A 13,746-nucleotide genomic window follows, 5' to 3' on the forward strand; every position below is an offset into this window, starting at 1 on the left:
TCTATTTACATTAATTCCTATTTTATTTTATTTTTGTACGTTCAAATGAATTGTTCTGAACCATGCATGATTCAAAATTGCTTATATTAACAGAGAAGTTTGTGTATTAGGTCAATTTATGATAGTTTGTGTATGATAATGAATTAAATTTGATAAAGAACTGTTTTTTGGACTACATCTCTACACGTCTCCGTTTCCACATTTGCATAGACAATTCATACATACATATTTATTTTAATTTTTCTTCTTCTGTATTTTAGCAATATATATATAATCGTTAAACATCATTTGTGTCTTTAATCGTTATATGATTTTTAGATGTCTTTTATAGACTTTAAACTGATAATGTATCATTTTGTTACTCCTGAAATAGCGAAACACTATAATTAATATTTTAGAAGAATATAAATTTTAGATTTGTCTATTACAAATAATTCGTCGTTGTTCCAGAAGTAGCACAACATTATAGGTAATATTTCAAAAGATTATTATTTGCTTCTGAAGAACATGAATCATATTTTTTTAATATTCCAGAAAAATGTTAACATATTGCTCTTGAAGAAGCAATGATAAAATACAACATACTCTCGAAGTAGCAAATGTTTCGAAAAATATATTATTTCAAATTAGTGTTTATTCTTGAAGGAAAACATGTAAATTATGTCATGTTGACTACTTGATTAATTATTATATAATATTTAATCATATTTTTCGAAATTAACCCCCCATTAGTTTCCCATTCTTTTCTCGTTAAAATAAAAAATATGACCGTTATTTATCACATCAAGCCACCAAATTTGAATTCTTATTTCTTGTGTGGGACCCGTAATGACTATATTTTTCATTCTCATTCTTCCAAAAATGGGAAACAAACATGGCCTAATGTATTTCTTTTACTTTATTGTGTAGTTAATCAAATGACAAAAATAACAAAACTTGAGTTTGCTGCACTAGAAAAATCTGAAAAAAATTATCTATCATGGGTCCTCGATGCTAATAATTATCTTGTCTCAAAAGGTTTGGGAGAGATAATAAAAAAAGGAAACAAAGAATCCCCCTGCAAGATCGTGTAAAAGCACTCATCTCCATTTGTCATTATTTTCACCATGGATTGAAAATTGAATATTTCACTAAAAAGATCCACAAGTTCTTTCGAAAAAATTAACTGAAAGATTTTATCATCAGAGGACTATAGTCCTCTCCAAAGTCTACTATGAGTGAATGCACCTTCATTTGCACGATTTCAAAATTGTTAGTGAGTATAGCTCTGAACTGTTCAGAATATTTTCAAAATTAACTGTGTAAAGAAAAAATCACTAATGAAGATATGTTGGAGAAAACTTTTTCCACTTTTCACACCTCAAATGTGCTCCTGCAGCAGCAATATTGTGAGCATGATTTTGAAAGGTACTTAGAACTCATATTTTGTCTGCTTGTGGCTAAATAAAATAATGAATTGCTGATGAAAATCATGGATTATATCCAACTGATTCTGTACCATTGCTTGAAGCAAATGGTACTGCGTTGCCTAAAAAAAATACAATATCTAGACAATAACGTAGATGTGGACACGAATTTGCACGTGAAATAAACCATGAACGAAATAATCAACAAGCTATCAATAATAAGGCAACAATTTTAAAAAGTATAAATCAAATGAAAGTAGTATATCCAAAAAAGAGCACGAAGAAAGTTACTTTAGATGTGAAATAAAAGGGCATTTGACATATATATACCATACAGGAAAATATCTTGTAGATCTTTACCAAAAGTCAAATAAGAGAAAAGGAAAAGTGGAGACAAATTTTGCTGATTATGATGGTCCAATTGATGTGGCTCATTTGGATGTTTTCAATTTTTTTGCCGATTCAAATAGAAATATTGACCATTTGATTGGGGTGTATAATGGAAGATATAGATTTATTTATTTTCTATGTTCTAGTATTTCCTTTATTTTAGAATTTTAGTTTGAAATATGTTTTTACTTTTCACAAAAAAAATAATAATAATAAATTAATAAAATTGAAACTTTATTATGTTTCTTTAATTTCACAATATTGAATTATGTTTACCCCTTTAAATTTAAAATCAAACTTTTTAGATATATCTATTTTGTTATATTGATAGATTTATAATGAATTGCCAAAATACCTGTTTAATTAATAATGCAACTATACATAACATTTTTCAAGATAAAAAATATTTTTTGGACTTAATATTAGCAAAAAATAATGTTAAAACGATATCAGGTGCATTGAATATCATTGAAGGTCTCGAAAGAGATTGTAGTATTTTATCAAATAATACAAAATTATATATTGACGATGCACTTTATTTTAGCAAATTCAAAAAAAAATTTGCTCAATTTTAAAGATATCCGCTGCAATAGATATCACATTAAGACGATACAAGAAAAATAATGTTGAATATTTTTACATAACATCTCTTATATCTGGGCAGAAGTAGATAAAAAAAGAACTTCTTCCACTCCCATCTAGCATGTATTATACATTTATAAAAACAGTGAAATCAAATATTGTCACAAACCAGAAGTTTGTTGATCTAAAAAATTTTATACTGTGACATGATCGACTCGGACATCCGGAAGTTATAATGATAAATAAAATAATAAACTTACATGGACATCCTTTAAAGAACTAGGAGATTCTTACTTAATGACTATCCATGTGTAGTTTGTTCGCAAGGCAAGTTAGTTATTAGACCTACGACTACAAAAGTAAATATTGAATCTCCAACTTTCTTGGAAAGAATTCATGAAAATATATGTGGACATTTAATACACTTGCCATGTGGACCATTTCGTATTTTTTTGTATTAATTGATTCTTTTACTAGATAGTCACATGTTTGCATACTTTCCACTAGAAATGTAGTTTTTTGCTAGACTACTTACTCAAATCATAAAATCATGAGCGCAACTCTCTGATTACTCAATCAAGACTATTCATCTTGACAATGCTAGTTAATTTAGATCACGAGCATTCGATAATTATTGTATGTCAATTGAAATTGTAATTGAACATTCGGTTGTGCATGTTCATACACAAAATAGTTTAGCGAAGTTGTTTATTAAACATTTTCAACTTATTGTTAGATCATTACTTATGAAAACAAAACTCACAGCTTCTGTTTGTGGTTATACCATAATAAATGTTATATCATTGGTTCGTATAAAACAAATGCCTATTATTAATATTTACATTTGCAACTGATATTTGGTCATGAACCTGATATTTCTCACCTAGGAATTGTTGGTTGTGCTATCCAAGTCCCTATTTCTTCCCCACAACGTACTAAAATAGGTCTCAACGAAGGCTTGAGATTTAAGTGGGTTTTGATTCACCATATACTATTCGATATCTTAAACCTTTAACGGTGATTTATTTACTGTACGTTTTGTAGATTGTCATTTTGATAAAATGACCTTCCCAACTTTGGGAGGAAAAACTACATCTTGAAAAATAAAGTAAAATTTATAGGAATGAAATGACTATATCTCACTTTGATCCCCGTAACAATCAATATGAACAAAATGTTGAAAAAAATCATTCATTTGCAAAAAGTTACATATCAATTAGCTGATAGATTTTTTGACACTAAAAAAATGACAAAGTCATAGATTCTAGTTGGTGTCATTGACATAACAGATGTCGTTTCTAGTCTATCTCTTTCTATTTCTTTTCTATATATGGAAAGTTCAAAAATCATCATATAATAATCCAGAAATTGCAATAGAAAAGAAATAAGGGAGGTTTGTGATGATTTTTCAATCTTTTCTACTAGGTAATCTAGTATCCTTATGCATGAAGATAATCAATTCGGTCGTTGTGGTCGGACTCTATTATGGATTTCTGACCACATTGTCCATAGGGCCCTCTTATCTCTTCCTTCTCCGAGCTCAGGTTATGGAAGAAGGAACCGAATTGCGGCCCCCTAAGATATTTTGTTGTAGCAAATGAATTTCAAATATGTCAAAAGCATGGTTGACTAATTGGTTTACAAAACTCTGTACCTCCAAAAAAAGTACAAGAGAAAAACTAACCAAAAATTTCAAAAGAAGTTACATTAAAAAATATTGATCAATTAAATATTGAAAATATGGTTCCTGAAGAGCTACAAGTGTCTGAAAATAATAGGATTTCAATAAATTATATTTTATCTTATAAATTATGAGAACGAAATAATGTTGTCATAGACAATATTTTCGCCCTTAACGTGGCTCTTAATATTATGCAAATTGAAAATTTTGAACTGCAGTTTGTTACAGACTGTTAAAATAGAAATAATTGGCCAAAATGAAAAAAGATGTCATACGGGCGGAATTAAATTCCTTAGAGAAACGAAGTGTTTGGACCCATAGTTCGAACAACTGAAAATGCAATTCTTGTGGGATACAAATGAGTTTTTGTACGAAAGATAAATGAAAATAATGAAATTACAAGATACAACGCCCAACTTGTAGCTTAAGCTTTCTAACAAAAATCAGGAATTGATTATGAGGAAACATATTCTTCCACGAAAAAAGACCATCATGGAAGATTCTTAATTAGTTTAACTGTGTCACAAGGGCTTGATATGTGCCTTATGGATATAGTAACTGCTTAATTGTATAGTTCACTTGATAGCAACATATATATGAAAGTCTCCAAAGGAATTAAAGTCCCATGAACAAATGATACATGCCTGAAAATCATATTCTCATTTAAATTTCAAAGATCATTATATAGATTGAAACAATTCGGACGTATATGGTATAATCGTCTTAGCAAATATTTGTTGAATGAGAGTTATAAAAATGATGATATCTGCCCATATATTTTTATAATATATATATATATATATATATATATATATATATATATATGATTTAAATTTAATTGAAACTCTTGAAGAGCTCAACAAAACTGCTAATTATTTAAAAAATGAATTTGAGATAAAAGATTTAGGAAAAATCAAATTTTGTCTCAGGTTGCAAATTGAACATTTTTCAGAAAGATTATTTATTCATCAATCTATATATACAGAAAGTTTTAAAGCGCTTTTATACAGATAATGCACATCTATTGGTATCATCTATGGTTGTTTGATCACTTGATGCGAAAATTGATCAATTTCATCCACTTGAAGATCGAAAAAATGTTCTTGGTCCTAAAGTAATTTATCTTAGTGCAATTGGAGTATTATCTTATCTTGCTAATTGTACTCGACCTAACATAGATTTTTCGGTAAATCTCCTTACAAAATATAACTCTACACCAACTAAAAGACATTGGAATGTTGTTAAACATATTTTTTTCATTAATAAAAGGATACTACTGATTTGACAATATTTCATTCTCAAAAGTCGAGATCTTTTTTAGTAGGATATGCAGATGCAGGTTATCTTTCTAACCTAAATAAAGTTAAATCACAAACAGGATATGTGTTTACACGTGGAAGAATAGCTATATCATAGAGATCCGTGAAGCAATCCTTAATAGTAACATCCTCAAATCATTCTAAAATTATTGCAATCTATGAAGCAGGCCGAGAATGTGTACGGTTGAGAAATATGACCAATCATGTCCAAACATCATACGGATTAATTTCAACAAAAGATAATCCAACAATTTTATATGAAAATAATGCGGCTTGTATTGCACAACTCAAAGGAGGTTACATCAAAGATGATAGGACAAAATATATTTCTCAAAAATTCTTCCATACACATGAGTTTCAAAAAAATGACAATATTAATGTCCAACAAATTCGCTCAAGTGATAATGTGACTGATTTATTCATAAAAGTACTGTCAATATCTATATTCAAGAAATTGGTTCACAAGATTGGAATGTATCGATTCAAAGATTTTCAGTGATCAACATTAAGGAGCGTAGCTATACTCTTTTTCCTTCACTTAAGTTTTATCTCATAGGGTTTTTCTAACAAAGTTTTAATGAGACAGTATTTATTTTCAATACCCCAAAAAAATTATACTATTTTTCCTTCGTTTGATTTTTATTCATTGGATTTTTATCGAACAAGGTTTTAACGAAGCGAATATTTTGTAATGTATCATTCAAAGGGTGTGTTGTAATTGGTAAGTTTATTAATGAATGATAATTGTACATTTGCATCCCTAGAAATTATTATCGTTGTATTATTGATTCTTACGTGGAGGGGTGGGCGCGTGTCTTAGAACCGAACCGAACCGAACCGAACCAAAATTTTCGGATATCTAGTAAATGAAACCATCGTGTCCAAATATAATTATGGAACCGTTCGGATTCGATTCCATTCGATTCAGTTCGATTCTATACTATAATTAAATTTTTTAACATTTGTAACAACATTATATAAATACAACTAATGATACATTCAATGATTTTGAAATGTCAGAGACTAGTAGACTGCCTTATTCAAATGATCGTTACGATCAAAGCTTTAGTCAACGGAGGTCACAGTTTTCATCGGAGGTCACAGCGTTGGTCGATGATTGTATAGGTTTTGGAATGTTAGCGAGGCTGCGAGAGTGAGTGCGAGAATCGAGACAACGTTATGCACTTTAGTGTAGGTGTTTAGGGTTATTTAGTGGATTGGATCTTGTTGGGCTAAGAAATGAAACGATAAAATGGATAATTGGGCAAAAAATTAAAAAATTACAAATGAAACAAATTATTGGACTAAAAATTTAGATTTAGAAATTGTTAATTTGTGTAGAAAAAATTAAAATTAAAATAATTTGATTTACTCAATATAAAAAAATTTAAAAAGATTCGGTTCTTGGACCGTACCCGTCGGTTTTCAATTCAGATACCCGTTCGGGAATTTATTTGACAAGAACCATCGGGTTCGGTTCGAGAGATTTGCTCAGCCCTACTTATGTGTAAATATTTTATTGACTTTAATTCTCTTTTCTCTTTTTTCTCTCTTTTCATAACAGTTGATATTTTTTAGTTATCCATTTGAATTGCTTGGTATGTCGAGTCCTATTGTAATTCTCTATCTATTTTTTGTGATACATACCAAGAACTAGAAATGAGCATTTTCGAAAATTATTTATAATCATTTAAATTATAAATAGATAGAAATATGTGTTGAATATGTTAATAATATTTATAATTTCATAAAATATTTGAGTAAAACGTAATTTGACCAAAAAAAATATTTATAATATAAACACATGCCAAATATATATTTAAGAGCGAACTCATTAACAATTATGAATTAAGTAGCCGTGGATGACAATAGATGGTGGTGGGTGACAATAATAGTGCAACTCGAAAAATGGTTATATTTTTTGTCAACTGTAATTAAAATTTGTATATTATTATATCCTTTTTGTTATAAACTAGAGGACAAAAAAGAGAAGCCAATAAATTTGTGTATTTTATTAAAAATCAAAACCTTATATTTGTAGGAAGAATTAGAGCTAAGAGGGATACAACAATCATAATGACTATTTGCACAATAAATATCTCATTGAAACATTATTTGGCAAAAAAATAAATGGGACAAAAATGTCAACAAATAAAAAAAGATAAAAAAATAATTTGGACTAATAACCCACTGCTCGTTAGAACATTGTCAAGAAAATTCAATGGAACAAAACTTGATTGAAAGAAAAATAGTACAGTTATTCCCCTGATTTCAATTTTTGAATTGATTCATCATACACTTGTACGACAATGTCTTCAGTATTGCAATTTCAGTGAAATATGTCTTATGTTGTCTTGTACAGTATTTAAATAACATTGTCTTCATAAGAGATATTTCATCAACATTTGATGATCTTGGAAATATTATGATTCGAAAAATAGCTCTCATTAATCTCTTAAAGAGTTTTGTATATATCAGAGTATTATTTTGATGGTAAATGTCTTATAGCTTATAGACATTCATTATATGAGAGATGATATAATGAGCATGGTATTTACATTATATTAAGCACCGGTGATATAACATAACAATTAATTGGTGAATATGTTAATGGTAAGTTCCATGAATTTAATAATTTTTTCAATTAATTGGTTTGCCATATTATCGGTCTTAACATGAGCTAAGTACCGGTGCTCATTAGATTATTTTTTTTCATTACGTAAAGAATATGTCTCGTTAAAACTTTTTTAGGAAAAATTCTGTGAAAAAATCTTAATAAAGGAAAAAAAAATAGAACATTATTCTTTTGAATATATTACAAAAATTGTCTCGTTAAAAATCGAGCAAGGAAAATTCAAAGTGACAAAAACTTGGTTAAAGGAAAAAGAATATAATGCTTATTTACTCCACTTATGATAATATCACTTTAATTATGCTTCAAGCATATTAAATCTTTCAAGGATAACGTTTATAGTCATGCCGTATGAACTGACTATAACGTATTTCAAATTTCATGCATCGTCAAGACAGTAGATATGGACTCGTGATTTCATCCATCTCGATCTTTACGAAATTTACAATGTTAAGAGTCATGCATTACATATTACGATTTCATTTTTCTCATTTACATTTCGCATAAGTATACATCTTTAAATTTTTGGACTATAGGTCCAGAAACTTCAGATTTTTCTAGTAAATTTAATTTAGGATTGCATCCCTTTTATTTGGCCAATCATTACTTCAATTGATATATTTCAACGCATTTTAATTCGATTTCTCGCTATATGATGCAATGCATCGCTTACAAAAGTGTTGTTGACAACTTTTTCTTTTTTGATTTTATTTCTTACTCCATAATGGTACAACTTCTTGAGATATCTCAAGTTTCATTATTTTAGGTACTTAAACCTCTTTTGGGGTCATATAATTTGTGATGTTTAAATACTCATCAAGAATATATACCTTCTTAATGGGATCATCGTTACTAATTGCTCCATTTTCGTTTGAAATTTTTTATATTAGAATCGAATACATCACACTTCAGGCGTGTCATAAATCTATCAAATATAATATTAACTAATTGTCATTCAGGACATTAACTCGGTTAAAGCATTTAAAGTTGGAGTGTGAGATATTGTTGATTTCTTTGATCGATAAATACATCTAAATATATTATCGTTCAAACTCCTAGTTTGAATAATCTCTTGCAAGAATTAGATAATGATACATTCGTATATTATTTTCAGCTTCTTAATTCCTTTTTCTAATGTTGAGAGAATTTTCTAATCAAATTGACAATCAACAAACTCTTTTATAAAATATCACTTGTTGAGGTTTGAGATATTGTATAAGGGTTCGGACTATGCATTTCTTCTCAGCATTCTTTACTAATTTTTTTGTCACAGTACAATGTGATGGACTAATTGTACATATATTGACTATCGAGTAATTAGATGAAGAAATCTAATTCTGACCATGAGCTAATTATAATATTAAGAACTTTGATGTTAGCATGATGCATAATGACATTCCCTAAATAAAAATGGAAATGATTTTATTCTCATTTAATTTAATTGAAGGCGTTTAACAAGCAACAATGTTAAATCATTTATTAGCATCTCAATTAAAACTTATTAAAATGTTGAGATTTAGGATAGCTAGCATTAATAAGACATATCATCTTGATTGTATAATTTGAACATTATGCTCATGATTTGAGTAGTAATTCGCAAACTTAAGTTATGAATACCGTGCAATCATCTAGTATCTGCATCAAATTTATTATATAAAAATAATATATAGATGATCAACGTGAAAGATGATAGGGCCCCATTTATCACACCGATAATTTTCAGAAATATAGGGAATTCTGTCCATATTTTAGCTAGTGATAATTAATGAAAAATTTTCAAGAAAGAGAACAAACATCATATAAGATTCCATTAAATTGAAGAATCTTTTGGTTCTTCGTTGAATATCCATTTAAATTTTTAATTTTGCATCATTATTGAGCCAATAATGGTCCTTCTGATCATGCCAAACAATAGATCAAATTGGACTTCTAGTTGAATATAAGATATATGCATCGTTTAATTCCCATTTATCTTAAAATGCATTTTCTCTCTCTTATTTTTAATCACATTCTTTATTAAAATAGTATTATACATAAATAAATAAAAAAATTCATCCACACATTCTCCATCAATCTTCTATTCTAAAATTTATTTTTCCTTAAAAATGAATGTCAAACACCCTTATAATTCAATTATTTAATTTCGAAAAATATTATTAAATATTATATGTTCGTATAGTATTCAATTAAGTAGACAAACTAATCAATGTCAATATGACATAAGTTATATGTTTTCTTTTAGAGATAAACACCAATTCAAAATTGTATATTCTTTGAAACATGTGCTACTTTGAGAATACTTTGTATTTTATTACTCTTCTTGCAAAAGTAATATATTAATATTCTTCTAAAATAGTGGAAGTTATAATCCATGCTCTTTATGAGTAATCAAATATTATTATAACTTCTAAAATAGTGGAAGTTATAATCCATGTTCTTTATGAGTAATCAAATATTATTATAATATACAAAGATTTATTTTTTAGAAGTAAAAAAATTATAATTTACGTTAGAATGCATTTAATGCTCTTTGGGGGAAGTAATATTTTTCTAGAATATTAAGTAAAATATTTGTGCTACTTTAGAAATATTGATTAAGATTATTTCCTTCCAAAAATAATATATAATATTTTTTTTGGAATATTACCGTAGATAATTTGGTTTCATTATTGATTAACTAAATAGATGTACAAACAGTGTCATCGTTGAATCTACATAAAATTCATGCAAATAAGTTATACAAATAGGATATGAATACAGATATGATATACATATAAAATAATCATGATTCATTGTACAATAAAATAATCACAATTGGTTAGTACATGCATTGGTAAAATAATCATTATAAATTCAGTAAAATAAACATTAGAACTGCTATGTATAAATCCTCTATCTATGTGTTTGCTTAATTCCATGAACCAATACAGAAATATTAATTGGATGCGTGAATTGATTAAAAAAAATAAATCATTTGTCACCAAATTAATTTTGATACATGCAACAAATGATTGTGCTAATAAAAATCATTACCTTCTAACTAACTCACTTTGATTTTTAGATACTCGTGCTGATAACGTATTATAAACTAGATAACAAAAGAGAAACGTCAATAAATTTGTATATTTTATTAACAACCAAAGTCCTATATTTATAAGAAGGATTATGACTACAAGGGATGCAACGATTATAATGACTAGAGTTGCAAGGGGTATAAAAGTCATTCATTAATATTACTATATTTACAACACTTTGGACATGGTATTGAGACATTGCAAAAGACTCGATAATATTTGTAAGAAAAAAAATCTTATCAACTCTAATATCCAGTATAATCTAACACTGCATACTCAATGCACATTTGGTGCAAAACTAAATTAATATAATTTAAATTGATTAAACATATTTCTATTCACACATTTATATGATTCCGCAACTACTACTCATTTGATATTTACACATTCCGCATAATTTAAAACTTATAATTACTTAAATTTTAATTGGAAATTTTACCATTTTCATCCCCAATAACAAATATAGCATCAAACTTTTTGGGCATAATTCATTCCCAACTTTTCAATTATGTAGCATAACTCGTCTTTTGTCAATTTGAAAGAATTTGTTCTCTTCTTTAAATAAATAAAATTAAAATAAAGTCATAAAACAATTAAAAAAAAAATAGAGGGAATTACAGAGAAAGAAGAGAACAAATAAATCCCACAAATCAAAGAAGGATTTCGGGAAAAAAAAAGAAGTAAAAAATGGAAAAAACTTTCGTCTTCCCAACTCCACTAGTCCCCACGCCCTACTCCCTCCACTAGCCCCCACGCCCCACTCCCTCCACTAGCCACGCCCCATAATCGCCGCCACCTATTATCACCGCAACCAACCAATTTTCTAGTCTTTTTCATTATGTGTTACCCATTTATACTTTTTGAGAATTTATGGGACTCTTTCTGCAATTTTTTTGTTACTTTGTTTTATTTTTGTTTATTTAGCCTCCTTTTAATCTCCATTCTTTTTTTTTTTCAAACTCATTTATTCTCTCAATGAATAATTTTACACGCAAACTCAAAATTTTCTTAATTTTTAGCCATATATTTTTCAAAAACTCACTATTACAAAATCTAATCAAGACACAAATGGGGCTCAAATAGACTCTCAAGGATGTGCACAATTTCATCTAAAATGGACGAAATGACGAGTTTTACTACATAATTGAAATCTTGGGAATCTATTATACCAAAAAAGGCTAAGGGTAAATTTGTGTACATTTTGTTTGTGATGAAACGCGTTAAAAAAAGAAAAAATTAATTTGAGCACTCCCAAGCACGCTCCAAATTATTGTACTTTACTTTTGAATATGAATGATGGTATCTAATACCAATTCAAGACTTTCAAGTGATAACGTATCCATCTTTAATTCCTCCTCTGAAATCAAATTGCATCTTAACCTAATTAGATAAGCTTCACTACTATGAACATCAGTTACATTACAAAAGCTACATATTCGGTGTGTGTTTGAGCCCCGTTATTTTGACAGAAAGTATTTTGAAATAATCGATTGATAGAAAATGTATGATTAAAAAAAATAAGAAAAAGTTTTAGTTTTACGCGTAATATTATTTTATTAAAGAATTATTGTTGAAATGATATCAAATCACTGTTTAATAATGTCAAATCGGGTTCGGTAGAGTTTGAACAAATTTTAATTTTAAACAACCAAGTGTGAGTTGGACATTGGAAATTCCAGCCTATTTACACAAAGATTCACTCCCTTTAACTTTTATTTGATGCACCAACTAGGGATTAGGGAATGGTTGTTTGCTACAATAGAGGACAAAACAAAATTCCCTTCATGTGACATTTTTCCCGCGGCGTTACCCACCAAACGCGGCATTTTTATTTTGGGTCTTAATTGAATCCGTGTGGATCCCATCACGACATATTTTGATTATTTTCATGTTTTTCTTTTTGTTAAAAAGATTTTTTAGGAATAATAATAATTGCATTGCACTCTCAAATATTATTACCTTTTTTGAAAAGCTTATTCAAAATTTTCATCTGTACCACCCTATGGTCCCAAAATTTTAAATTAGCTGCATTGCAAGGACAATTATTCTTAGTGTCAATATTTGAAAAAAAAGAGTAAATTTACCATTTTGTCCTTTTAAAATTAGTCAAAAGTGGACGAATTTTAAATTTTATGGTCAATTGAGTGTTAAACATCCATTTGTCATTTTGTTACAATAAAATTAAAGATTTGGAACTGTGGGTGATACAAATAAAAGATTTGGGATCGAACTGCAATTTTTTCGAGTTTTTTAAAAATCAATTTCACACCTAGTAGATTTTAATAAACATTGATGAAATATATTGTTGAAAAATTGTAAATACTATGAAATGTATAATTTTTTAACTGAAACAAATATGGATGAATTTTACATTGAACCGTGTTTGCCAAAATTCTTCGTTGCTCAAATCAACAAATAAATTTAGCCCCCGTTTGGCCTTCATTTGTGTAATGAAAATGGATGGAATAATATTTTTTTGGAAAATGAGTGGTTGAAAAAGAAGGAAAAATTTTCGATTTACGTATAATATTTTTTTATGGAAGATTATGTGGTTGAAAATAAGAGAGAAAAAAATGAAATGTAATGTAATAAAAATTAATGGGGCCAAAACGGGGGTTTACTTTCATTTGAAAAGATTTATAAACTGTTTAATTTATAAATA

The sequence above is a fragment of the Olea europaea genome, chromosome 22 (genome assembly GCF_002742605.1).
Source record: "Olea europaea var. sylvestris chromosome 22, O_europaea_v1, whole genome shotgun sequence".
Lineage (NCBI taxonomy): Eukaryota > Viridiplantae > Streptophyta > Magnoliopsida > Lamiales > Oleaceae > Olea > Olea europaea.